This window comes from Sinohyriopsis cumingii, chromosome 3, assembly GCF_028554795.1.
Source record: "Sinohyriopsis cumingii isolate HCF-2022 chromosome 3, ASM2855479v2, whole genome shotgun sequence".
NCBI classification, from domain to species: Eukaryota; Metazoa; Mollusca; class Bivalvia; order Unionida; family Unionidae; genus Sinohyriopsis; species Sinohyriopsis cumingii.
Window position 1 is genome coordinate 135,086,965 of NC_142963.1, and position 14,219 is coordinate 135,101,183.

At 36.7% G+C, this 14,219-nt stretch overlaps 1 long non-coding RNA gene and 1 pseudogene across 1 annotated transcript; both read left to right on the forward strand.

Moving 5' to 3' along the window:
* The first annotated feature begins 3,549 nt into the window (after positions 1-3,549).
* Positions 3,550-13,534, forward strand: LOC149803916 (uncharacterized). The gene is made up of 3 exons (XR_016420275.1): positions 3,550-3,705; positions 10,909-11,075; positions 13,406-13,534. It is a non-coding gene; the product is annotated as an uncharacterized LOC149803916 (long non-coding RNA).
* Positions 4,736-7,778, forward strand: LOC149803917 (uncharacterized; annotated as a pseudogene).
* Positions 13,535-14,219: the final 685 nt, after the last annotated feature.

Consider the following 14,219-nt stretch of genomic DNA (forward strand, 5'->3'; position numbering starts at 1 on the left):
CGTGTTGAATCTTGTCCATGACTTTGGAAGCGGTCAATTCTGCAGGGGTGCTAAACTCGATCCAAACAGGGGATTTCAAACCGTCGTGTTGTATGGAAAGTCTCAAGCGATCGTCTTCTTTGGGTTGACATTGTCGCTTAAGTGCAGTGAGCAGAGAATCCCACACTCCGGTGATGAACCCTTCTGCTTTCTCTAACGGTACTTCGGACTTGAAATCTTTAAACTTCACCGTGTATTTGTAAGCCGTGGTTCTAAATTTTCTAGAGGAGCGCTTTTCCGTCTCTCGAATGGAATAGTATTTTTCAGGGTTGACTAAGGGTGGTAAACTTGGTTTAGAGGTTTCAAATTCTGGTTCACTCATGTCCTCTTCAAAATCACTGGCATGAATTTGTGCCAATATTTCAGCCCTGGTTCGAGGCGATAGATCACGTTTCTGCCTCTTACTTTCTTCTTTCTTCTCGAATGAATGGGATCGTTTCATCTTGAAAGCAAAAAGTCAAATGACTCAAGTTCAAACACCATGAGCTACTTTATAGTCATAGCAGACCAGCGTATATAAAAGGGTGTGTGTCTTATCCTTTCACTATTCATTTCACTCTCAAGCCGAGCACAACGATGGAAGAGACTAACCAGATGGAACGTTTCGTCAGAGCTTTGCGAGGGGTCATTAGAAAATTCTCTTCAGACCAGCCTACGGACTACTCTCCTTCCTTTCGAGATAAAAGTCAAGATACTTGCTATATCTGTCAGAAGAAAGGGCATTGGTCTTCAGAGTGTCCAGACCGTCAAAAAACAGGAGCTAAAAAAGACAAAAGTAAAGATACCTGTTATTATTGTAAAGAAAAAGGACATTGGTCTCCAGATTGCCCAAAAAAGAAACAAGAGGAGTCAGAAGAAAAGAAGGATTCTTCAGAAGAAGAGAGGAATTCTTCAGAGGAAGAGAGGGATTCTTCTGAGGAAGAAAGAAGACAGGTGAAGAAAAAGAAACAGGAGAAAAAAAGAAGAAGGGAAGAAAGCGAGGAGGAAGAAGAGGAAAAGAGTGTGACAGTGAAGAAATTCAAAAAACAGAGAGACTAAAAAAGGAGAAAAGAAGAAATCAAATGAACTTTTTATTAAAGTGTTGTGTTGTGAATTGTGAATTGGATTGTAAAAAATGGAGAAAAGAATAAATGAATGATATAAGGTAAGAGTCTTTGAGTTTTGATTTTAAAATAAGAAGCTACACTCACGCACTCATACACAGACACGTACTATAAGGGTAACATGGGTGGGGTTTATTTTTGAGTTATTGGCAAATTGAAATTGTATTTCTTTTCGAGAAATGTGGGTGGCCCTGAAAAGGGCCTTTTTTCTTTACGATGTAGGGGTGAGTTTAAGCAATCAATTTTAACTGCCTTAAGCCTTTGCCACGGCCAAGGCCTACTTCTGGACTGCGTAATGATGATAATGATTGGGTTGAAATCACTAAGGGTGGTACGGTAGGCTTAGTCACAGGGTTGACGTGTTTAGCTCGGGAAGGTCGTATTCTCTTCGGTCGTGATAAAGAAGTCTGATACATTTGTTTCAGACTTCTTAACTCCGCTAAAATGTCCAACAGTACCGTGACCGTTTGATTTTCACCCTCTTGTTTCTTTGCTGCTACTTCTTCTTGCTGTTGTTTTTTTCTTACCTCTTCTTCTTGTTGCTGTTGCTGTAAGAGAAAAGCCTGTTCCGCTTCCTTTTGTCGTTGTATAAATTTCTCCAATTCTTCTTTCTGTCTCTGTCTAAAATTCTCCACTTGCGGTAATGAAGAAGGTAACGAAGGTTCCGGAACAAATTCTTGCGAGGAGAGAAAATCGACAAAATCCCAATTCACCTCTTCTGAAAGTAAGTCCGGGTTCCCTTGGGCGGTCTCCCCTGCTGGTGCACCCCATTGGATCGTTTTCTGAGTTTCCGTCATGTTGAATCACTGTCGCATAGATTGACTGCACACAAGCGCTAGCGAATCTATATAGACTACGTGACGTCACAGACTGCTCTCTTCGGATTGGATGCGGGCTGACTGAATTCTGTAACGCGTGTTCGGATTGGTGAATGAACTCAATCCGTTTCAATCCTTTCTGTCCCTATAAATAAGCGCAGTTCACTGCATTGATTCACCTATTGTAGGAGCCTCAACATGTGGACCGACGTTGAATCTTCAACCCTTGTGTCAACAATGATGTTCAGGACGGACATGCTCATGTATGTCCGATCCAAGTGGACCGTTGTCCACAGGACCAGCAGCAGCCTGTGGATAAGAAGAGTCTATATAGAGAGACAAGGTTGCCTCAAGAGGACTCTGATGTATGGCCCTGCTGTAAGACGAAGTTTGAGGACAAGAAGATGTCGCAAATGCCCTTTATGTTAAGGGCATATTAACATAAACCAAAGGCCCTTTTCAGGGCCAGCCATATTTCTCGAAAAGAGATAGTCTTTGAATTGCCTACCCCTTTTTTTATTGTATTTTTTATTTTTTAAAAAAAAAAAATAGAGACCCTCCCTGTTTCAATTTTACATAGACCCTATACAGTCCCAAGGGTTTTTTGGCCATGTTAAATATACATAGACCCTATACAGTCCCATAGGTTTTTGGCCATGTTAATTCCCATAGACCCTATATGTTCCCACGATTTTTCTCCATGTTAAATTTACATAGACCCTATATGTTCCCAAGGGTATTTGTAATGATAAGTCCCATTGACCCTATAAGATCCCCATATACTACTGATGTGGACCAACGTGGAATCCTCTACTCTAGTCTCTTCAATGCTGTTCCGGTCGGACTTACCGATGTCTGTCCGATCATCGTGGACCATTGTCAGGATGACAGATACAAGCCTTTGGAAGAGAAGAATATGCGTGGAGAGGCAACGATGTTTAAAGATAGTTTTATTTTACGGTCCAGAAGTGAGACAGAGATTAAGGAAAAGAAGAAGACCTAAGCATTTCCCTCTGTGTTAACAAGGAATAAGGATAACATAAACCCAAAGGCCCTTTTCAGGGCCATTCATATGCTTCGAAAAGAAATTAACTTTCTTGCCTAATTTCTTTTTTTTAAATGGGATATATATATATATATATATATATATATATATATATATATATATATATATATATATATATATATATATATATATATATATATATATATATATAATGTAAGTCTTGTCTATATTACATAAATCTCCTATGTTCAATTCCCATTGTCCCTAGACAGACCCACCATGTTAAATTCCCATTGTCCCCAGAGTGCCAGGACCCTATTTTAACATGAAAGTCCCATTGTCCCTACATCGCCCCACATTACTACTACCGACTGTTAGCAGGGGGTACGTGGGAAAGCCTGCCATTAGCTTCTCGTGGGTCGGTGGTTCTTCCCTGGGTTTTCCAGGGTTCTTCTTCCACCAGTTATACTGGCCGCCATGTATAGCCTATCTTGTGCTGGAAAATGGCGTTAAACCCTAGAACAAAAACAACTACTACCCACTGTAAGCTGGAACTTAAGAAGTTTGTCGCAGTTTGTCTTGAATGCAACGGACAAGGTAGAGGATGCTCCGAGTGCTAATAGCTTTCCGGTCTTAATTTACCGATACACACTAAAGAGAAAAGTGTGACACGCGTGAAAAACAAGAGAATGGGAGCAGCTGCTTTTATAACAAGTTTTTGGAATGACCCATTGAAATGGTGAAGATTTTGATCTCTTTTATTTTAATAGAAAATAGCGACTGGTAATTTTGTTAGAAGGAAAACATTAATTTCTCTTAAAATTGGTAGCGTTATTTGTTTTCGAGTTGACAGACTTCTAGGGTCGCACTCGATTCATGCTTCTGGTAAAAATTAAATTAAAAAAATCAGTGCACTTGTACAGAAAGAATCAAGTCGACTGTAAATCCCAGAATTAAATCCTTCACACGTGAGGCAATGATTCCTCAAGCTTAAATGGAGGATGATCGTGCAATAAAAGAATTTGAATATAGCGATAAAAACGTAATTAGAGTGCGCTTCAGTCGGGCCCAGTGCCACTATCTTACTATTTTTGTAGAGAGATTTGAAAATAAATCCAGTAATGGAATTTTTTCGGTTAATTAATGAAGTAGTCACTAGAGAATATAACCAGACTGTTCTTGAGGCATGATTTACAGATGTATGTGGTATATAAAGGGAAATTTTGAGGAAATGTGCCTCAGCCAGTCCTGAATTTGCAGCTTTAATTACTCAGAATTTACAGTTATGACTGTATGTCCAATCCAAAAGCGATATTTTGTTTAAAGCATGTTTTTATTCATGTTTTATTCATGTGAAAGTGAAAAACAAAAGAGATTGGTAACTTCTGCCTCCTTACTTTTCAAAAGAAATTTATAAGGACAATGTAACAAGACAATCCAGGTATTTATTCCTTTTAAATGCCTGCCTGTATTAGAATTTGTTTAGACTAATTCATCTAAAAATATTGACATAAAATATTTATTTTTCTCAAATATTTCCCGTGAAAAGTTAAAATTTAAATAGAGTACTGCATATACTTTTTATTTTTATTTATTTATTTCGCATTTGCTTTATTGCATAGTTGGATTGTGCTGGCATTTTTTGTCATAACACTATTAACTTATTTTTGAACAGTGTAAAATAACAATAAACTCACAGACAAATGAAGATGTTTATGAAAGGGGTATGGATGCTATAACAGCCTGAGCTGTGAGTAACCTTAAAAACTTCAAAAGTTTCTTTTAAATTATTACAGGGTGGGGGGTCTTATTCTTCAGACAGAAAGCAATAACATCTCGTCTGTGAAGATACAAGTATAAATTTGTATTAATCTTTTTACCTACTACAATAATTTCGTATCCAAAGGTATCAAGCAGGTTTTATACTACATGTATTTTGTAAGAGTAATAATAAAAACAAACTGCTGGTTACAGGTAGCAGTAGCAACGATATTTATATTCATTGAATATATAGTTGCTACTAGAGGAGTCTAAAGTTTTGTCAGTAAAGTACCTTACAATAAATCATCTTAATGTACTATAAATATATAAGGTGATTTCGTGTTGTCACAGATTTCATTGTACTTTGTTGATAAAACGTCAACTCTGTGACTGCTACCTCTACCAGATGCTCAAGTGAGAGAACTGACCGGCATTTCCTGTTAAAGATGAGACAGAGGGTATCAGCTGACAAAATTACTGTATTGACAGAGCAAGTAAGAGTTATTTCTGAGAAAAGAAATATTGAGAAATCAAAGATCTTGTCCCTTCAGAAAAGCAACAGTTATTTAAGAACTGAAATTAAAAGTCTTCGCTTGAAATTGAAAGAGAGAGACTCTTTAGTACCTGATGATGCTGAAAGATGTAATGCCAAATGTGACAACTGTGAAATGATTAGATCTCAAATACTAGACAAGGAGAACAGAGTAGCAGAACTTGAAGATGTTGATGAAATTATAAATGAAAGTATAAAGACCAAAAATGAAGATGGAAGCTATAGCCACGAGGTTCGTCTTTGTGTGATTGAACTGGTTGGGTTAGAAGTTGCTGTTGAGAAAGTGTCTCCAGTAATTCAGTCTGTGTTAAGACATATCTTAGAAAAAAGTTTTGACAGATCAGATTTGCCAAACCCAACAACCACTCAAGCAATAGTCGATGAAGGACATTACATAGCAAAAACATTTAATTCAGAAAAACTCAATAAAGCTGAAAATTGGGGCTTAGGTAGGGATGGCACAACATGGAAAAAGCAGAAAATTGTGGACACTTCTATAACACTTGACAGTGGTGATGTGATCAGTTTAGGGTTTGATTGAGTTTATGAAGAGAATGCAATTTCCATAAATAATGTTACGAAGAACCACCTGAAAGAGCTCGGTAAACTTCATGCAAACTTGGTCAAGGAAGAAACAGAAGATGAAGCAACATTTGTGGCCCGGTCTTTAGAGAAATTATCTTACACAATGAGTGATAGAGCAAGCAATGAAAAATTGGCCAGTATGTTGTTAGAAGAATGGCATGATGATGTTCTGAAAGACTTTGAAGGGGACAAGGGTATTGTTCATCATTTCTACTGTATGGCTCATGTGCTTCTTGGCTTCCATAGCTACACCAAACCTGGCATTAAAAAATTAGAAACTAAACTAGTCAATTCAGTGGGGCCGGTTGGACGTGATGCTCTACCACTGTTTCAGTATTGGAGTAAACAAGAAACTGTCACTGAGTGGGTTGTTCGTACAACATCAGAAGTGTTTGGACCAGCTGGTGACCACAGTGGAATACGGGACAGGTGGGATGCACACTGCATGGCAAATGGTATTAAGTCAGTAATAGGAAATCACAGAGACAACAGGTTTAATGCAGTATTTGAAACTTCAGCTGAAGTATTTATCCATAGACAGGACTTTATAAAAGTTATTGAAACATTGGACAGTCCCAATCTGAAGCTAAAATCTGTATTAATGGATTTAAAGTCTGACATAGTCTGTACATTTTTACAGTGCTTTGGTCTATTTTTCATGAAGTTGACAGGGCCATACTGGAATCTCATCACCACAGGCAAAGTAATTTATCTTGACCTTTCACAACATATTCTGGAAATGAAACAATTTTTACAACAGTGTATGGAAACACCCACTCATCTTCTGAACCAAAATGAACATTGGTCACCAAACGACCCCTTAGATATTGGAAAGGTCAATCATCATCAAAGATTAGCTGACTGTCTGTTTTCAATAAAAAAAAAGAGACCAGAGATCTGTTGTTGAAGACCATCGTAACTGTTGCCTCGGCTATGGTTGCAGTAATCGACAAACAGCTGATAGACTTTCTTGATGGTGAAAAGTTCCATGTCGATGCTGAAATGATCAGTGAAACGGAAGAACAGAGAACAAATTTTGCTCATCTTACCAATCTTGGATGTGAGTATCACTTTGGTGATCTGGACAGCAGTCAGAGGAGGCGACCTAATGCATCAATGCACCACCATACATCAGTACAGTTGTTGAAACGGAACAGAATTCCCATGATGAAGTGGCTAAGTGAAATGAAGCCTGATAATCATCACAACATTCTGCTTTCGGCAAGAAAAGGTGGTCGGGAAATGCGACAAGACCACATATCAAATGAAAAAAATGATGTGTCTAAAATGCACAAAGAAACGGTCACAAAGAAAGGCCAGAAAAGGAAAGGATCTGCTACTGAAAGGGGGAAAAAGAATCCACACAAAGTTTCAGATGATTCTCATGACATAATGTTTATAGGATTAAAACACGTGTTCAGAGAAAATGAGTATGTGGCAATTGCTTATCAGGACTCCTGGTATCCTGGTATTGTTGAAAAAGTAAAGGATGATGAAACAGCATGTGTGAAGTTCATGTCACCATGCAGAAAGGAAGGGTACTTTCAGTGGCCTTGTAGGGTAGACACACAAATTGTTGACAAGCAGTTTATTCTGACAAACAAGTTCATTCCCGATTGCCTAAATTAAGGTCGACAATGGATCATCAAACAGTTCAATGAAATTGGAAGGCAGTATGAAAACTTTAAATGTGCATACTTTTAATAAAAGCATGGTCTCTAGCTGGAATATAAAATGTATGTGTTGTGCATGGATACTGGTTTTTTGTGTTTACAGTACATTTTATTGTCAATTCTTCATTTTTTTCTTCTTCTATACAGGGAATTAGTGATATTGTTTAACATCACAGTATGTTTTAAATTAGGTCTTGCAACGTTGTTTCAATCACAATTATGAATAAACATTGCATTTTTGTTGGTTTTAAAGTTGTTTTACTTACATATGAACTCTTGCTAATGTTTGTATTAAGTTAACTGTCATAAAAGTTGTGAAATCTTTATATGATTTTCAGTTGTAAATGAAAATATTGAAGTCAGACAACATATTTAATGAGAGTACTGCATTCAGCAGGATAAATGCAATCAGAATATCAAATTTCATAATAATACTCAACAAATAAGAAAGTTATAACATTTTTATAGAAATCAAATTTTACTTCGGTTCTGCGACTGCCACATAATCTGAATACATTTACATAAGACACAAATTCTAGAAATTTGTAAATATTTTGGAACTTAAAAGTTACATAACTTTTTTTCTAATAGAGATATTTTAAAACAATAAACTGTTTTGGAATGCTGTTAAACAGATCTATATGAAGAAAGCAAGTGTTTGCAGTTATTTCAATATAAAAAAAATGACTGGGGTTGCTATAATACAACCCTACTCCTATGAAACGAAGATAAGTACCATAATTTCCTTGGCACATTGTATATCTCGATACATAAATAAGCCTCTTCCACATGAAACCGACATTGGAACAAGAGACCACATTTTCAAGAAAATCTCACACACTTGGCAGCACATATTGAAACTTTTCCACAAATTAAAGTCGTGCTGATTTAGGCAGACTTTACTTACTCTGGTGTCTTTTTTTCAAATAAATTCAAATTCTCGCACAAGCAAATGGACATGTTTTTAAGTTCCATTGACCTACATTTCCATTGGTTTAATGCGATGGAAGCATGGAATGCCGAAGTTGGTTAAAGGATGGTAAATATCTTGATTGAAATGAAGCAGTCTAAACACTTTCTTCAGTAGTAATATGTCTTTGTTCGTTTTGTTAAAGAAACATTCTTCAACCTAGTCCGATTTTGTCAATCCAGCTTACATTACATTCCATACAGCTGAACAGAACATGAAAATGCACCATTTACTACTGTCAGATTATGATTTCATTAGGATAAAGACAGAAAAGTGGGGCCCCGAGTGGCCGAGTGGTCTAAAAAGCGCTCTCCGTTACGGATCACTGCCATCTCACCTCTGTCTGCGTGGGTTTCGAGTCTCGGATTCAGCCAATGTGGGTATGTGAGAAAGCTTGCCAGTAGCTTCTCGTGGGTCGGTGGTTCTTTCCGGGGTTTTCCCGGGTTCTTCCCTCACCATTAATACTGGCTGCCATGTATAGCCTATCTTGTGCTGAAAAATGGTGTTAAACCCTACAACAACAAACAAACAAAACAGAAAAGTAGAAGCAGTTAGATTTATATTTGTGGATAAGTGTTGATATGGGCTGCAAAGTGTGTGAGTTATTCCTGAAAATTTTACCTCACATTCTCCTTTCAGTCAACTTGGGAATATGCTACACAAGGCCGTTATTTAGGCGGTAAGACATAGTACCAGAACAAAAATATCTTATGATATGTCTTACATTGCAGGACTAGCATTTCCTCTGACCCTACTCACCCCATTTTTAATATTTGGGCATTAATGTTTTGGTGAAGGGTCAGAATCATTTGCTTATTGAAAATTGTGATTTGCCGACACCATGCAGTGTTGGAATAGGATTGCCACTTTCTAGCAGGCCTAGCAAATTTAACAACCTTACATCATGCATGAAATCAATAGGAAGATGATTTATTTTCCCAGGAATTGCAAGTATGACATTATTTGTTTAATCCGTTGACAGACAAGTTGAAACTACAATGTTGATGAACTTTGTCCAGGAACTCGCCATTTGCATTGCTAGTCACTTGACTACCTAACTCTCGCAAGCTACATGTCCATGACATAAGAGGTCCAATAGTCATGTGCTATAAACAAATAACCCATTTTTACTATTGTTGTAGGAAAACTGATCAATAATATAAAAGAAAGTCACATCATGCTTATAGAAAAAAAGAAATTTCTCAAAATGTTTATTCTGAGAACAATGGCCTGTCACTGTCACAGCGTCTTAGACAAATCTGGATTCAAGCCAGATTCACTAGTCATGTAATACTTACTAAAACATCACTGACATGTGCTCATTACCTGATGAATCTGGTTTTCTCCAGGTTGCTGCGAGACCAACAGGTTTCAGGTCATTGTTCTCAAATTAAATATATTGAGAATAGAATGTGCATTAATTTTTGTTTTTACAAATATTCCAACTTTCATTTAATATTTTCAAATTTGGCCCTGACAGTTTCACTTTTGGTTTCAGACTGATTTTATGAAGAAAATAATGCACACGCAGCAGATACAATTTTCAGATCACCGATTCTGTCCTTAAAACAAATTGCTATTTACATACTATTGTTTAAATTTAGAAATACAGATTGTGTTTTTATCATCAAATATTTACTTTCTGTAAGGGTTAATGGTCAGTCAGCTATCAAAACACATGTCTGTGAATGTGCAAGAGTTTGTTGGCACAATTTGATATCAACACTAGTATTTAATGGCTTGATGCCTACATTTTGCCTTGAGCTACAAGACAGCACAGGAAATAACTGACTAAGGTGAGGGAACATCTCAGAAGGTACGGTCACTCAAAGTACATCTAAAAAATCACTGGGCAAAATAATTTTTTTTCTCACTTTCCTAACAGAAGAAGGTGAAGTTTTCATTATTTAAGGCAACTTAGTCACCACTTCACCTGGTAGTGTGACCCCAAGGATGTAGGCAGCTGACATCAGTCAGTGAATCCATCATTACCCTCACAGACTTAGGCTTAGGGACATTTATGATCATTAAAAATCACTGCCATTACTGATTGTTTAAACCTGCAGCTGACCTGAAAAACATTTGTTTTACAGAGTACATTTGTTCTCATTTATTGAGCATCACTTATTTGCCAGCCTTATCTAAGAGACTAAAGTTTGGGGATTTTGGTGGAACTGGCAGGAGCAGATATGTCTATTTTACAAGCCCAGAAATGTGGTATTTTGTTTTTCAGTGCAGGGTTTGAGCTGGTCTTTGCAAGTGGCACTGGTAGAGCAAGTAATCCATTACAATGCTGCATGTACTCGATTAAAAGTTTTAATGAATGGTAAATTTTTTCCTAATTTGCTCAGATGACCCTCAGTTTGTTCTAAATGGAGCTTTTGTTGTTTATTATTACAGGAAGATAGTGAAGAGTACAGCCCTATTTGCCCTGGGTGTATATATTGCTCGTCAGATGGCAGCTGCTGATGAGGCAGCAGTAGCAGAATTAGCAGCAGGAGTTGCATCACAATAATGATTCCTGCAATGGTTGCAGACATATCCAGCTGAATGTGGTTGAATATTCAGTAGGTGATATTTAAGTCATAAAATCAGCAAGGAAATTTTTTTTAAAAATAAAGAAAAAAATTGTTTATGATTTCGATTTCCCAAGTTTAGATGTTTACTCTTGAAAATATTACTTCCCATCTATAAAATTGTTTCAAAAAATGAATCCTGTCACAATTACCAGTCACTTTAAAAGTACCATTAAGCTGTATCACTTGAGAAATTTTTACATATATTCATACATTTTCATTTATATGTTTTTTTATGGCAAACATAATCTGATAAAATGATTTGATATTCTAAAATGGTTGGCTTTAATAACATTATTAACACATTATGGGCTATATCAAAATGAGTGAAATAAAAACTGTTATGAGGGCTGCACCATTTAAACGTACATGGTACCCAGGGAAGGCAGTTTTTGAAAAATATATGCCAGGGTACTTGTTTTTTTTACAGCGTTCATATTAAAATAATAAGAAAATTCTAAATTGCATCTATGGGTGAGTTCCCCACTTTACCCACTTTAAATGTGCCTTCCCAGGGTCCCGTGTATGTTTTAATGGAACAGCCCTGAGTGACCTTTGCTATAAGCGACCACCTGTCATTTCCGACCACAATCATAATGCACAGATTGGCTTTATTATATAAAAACTGTCGTGAGCAACCACCTGCTGAATGTGACCAGCGCCGTGATGTCATGGCAAAATATGCATTTCGGCACTGCTATGAATGTCCACATCACGAAAACAAGGATAAACTCCACTGACCTTTATTTAATCCCAGTAACAACGACCATTCTAAAAAACACAACAACATTGTTGATCATAAGTACAAGTAGGACCCAGCATTCCTATGAATGACCATATTGCGAGAACATTGACAGACACCACTGACCTATATGTAATCAATGGTTACAACAATCGCTTGATTACCAATGATTGTTCTGATGAAAACAACATTAAAAAATAGGATTGTGGCTACCAGTGATAGAAGCTGCAGTCTGTAAACCAGGCTAATGTACATGTCACAACTTGCCATTGTAATGCCAAACTTGATGTAGTGGTCACATATTTTGTTTGTCTTTAGAGTTAATCCGTATTGCCTGGGGGTGAATAAGGTCATTGTCTGTTAAACCAGCAAGAGAGAATCGTTTGAGGGATTCGATTGATAGTGTTCAAGACTTGTAATGTTTGTTGTTTTTTCGGCCGATGTTAAGTGATTACATCTCAATCACAAAGCTGTCATCTATTCAAGTTTGATATTACGACTGAGCACTACTAATATTAACCCATCGAACCTTAATAACAATGGATGAACCCCCAGCTAAAATTTTAAGGCTGGATAAAAAAATTATTGTAACTGAAAGAAGTGAAAAAGAGCAGACCACTTGCAAAAAAGCGGTTTAAACATCAGTAAGACAAATTTAAGTTGTTATTAAGGAAAAGGAGTAAATCAGAAATGATTTCATATGCTAAAATATGTGATCTTCAAATGTAAATATGATTTTGTGTTTAGATGAATGCATACAATATTTTAAAAAGAACTATTAATAAAGGGGCTTTGGAATCTGGTCTTTTTGTGCAAACCTCATCAGTCTCTCTGTTAAACAATTGGGTTTCCACAAGGTACGGGGAATACGTAGATTTCCAACATTTGGAGTGCAGCCTTATCGAGACGACACCTTGGTAGTGTTCTCTTCAAGCCAGTAAGCTGGTGTGATACAAGTTTCTGTTAACTGCACTAATCTGCCTCATTGTACATCTAAGTTCCACTCACTGTCATTCTTCAAACTAACATTTGACAGGTTTCTCAGATCATTTCTGATTGGCAAAGCTTGTTATCATCCTGGAGACCATCTGATTTAGTTTTGACTTAAAATATATGGACATGTTTTGTCAGTCTGGGGACTGTATTTTATTTCTTCTGATTTTTGATTTAGCTTGATAAATATATGTAGACTTCAGTCATCTAAAATCTCTAATGAAGACTATTATAAGTGAGATCCACATGTTAAAAATGTGATCTTGTATCTGAGGTAATCTTGAATCAGATTTTCACTTAAGGAATGGTATTTCTGACCTAAATGTAACCAGACTTGGTAAATATGCTAACGTTAAATATATTGACTGATCGTGTCATTGTTTGGTACAAAATTTGTATCAGTATTAAACATTTCTTTCATCTTTTGTAGTCATTTCCTCGAGATTGGTATCATTGATACTTTGATTCATTTTGCCAATATATTAATCAGATCAAATATGAACTGGGGAATTTATGTCAGCTAGGTGTACACGGCATATTTCTGTCAAGTTAATGTGTTAAATAAATGTTTCTTTTTTTTTTCTAGTTTATGCTGTGTGAATGATGGGTCATGAAGTGTCCTCTTCTTGGTTCCAAACAAGATAGGGCAAGGCTGATAAGTTCTATTATTTTGTATAGTTTTATATTATCTGTACAATAAACATGTTTCACAAAACATTTTTGTTTATTGTTTTAGCCGTTAAAAATTATTGAAATGTCTTCTGTAATGGAATTACAACCAAAGTAGCACCCATCGTGAAAATCGAGTTGCCTCTTCTCCTGAATGAAAGGTCATATCGACTGTGGTTTTCCCCAGAAGACGTCTTAGGAGGTTTGGTTGGTCCTCTCAGACATCCATTGTAACCACACTGTTATTGCTACTCCACCTGAACGAATGGTCATATAAATATCGAAGCCTCACTAAATGACTTTGTGATGTCTAGTTCGTCCTAAATAAAAAGGGTGCTGATGTCATCGATGTGTCTGCAATGGCAGCCCTCTTTAAAATCTTATTATTGCTGTCTGGTTGAACCTGTATAAAAATGATACCACTCAGACATCTAATATGGCCACCACAGAGGCTGCCTTGTGAATCTTGTTATTGCTACTCCAGCCAAATGGATATTAACATGGAATTTTCACTAAAGACTTTGTCATACCATCATTGGGCGTTTTACCAGAAGATTTTTGTATGATGTCTGGTTGGTAGTACATGTAAATGAAAGTGGTGCCAATCTGACATCCATTGAAGCTTTTGATATTACTATTCTGTTGAATGGAAAGTGATGTCTGCATGTGGTTTTATGTTGTGGCCAGAGTGAAGCATGTTGTTCATTAATAAATAGTGTGCTCATCTGATA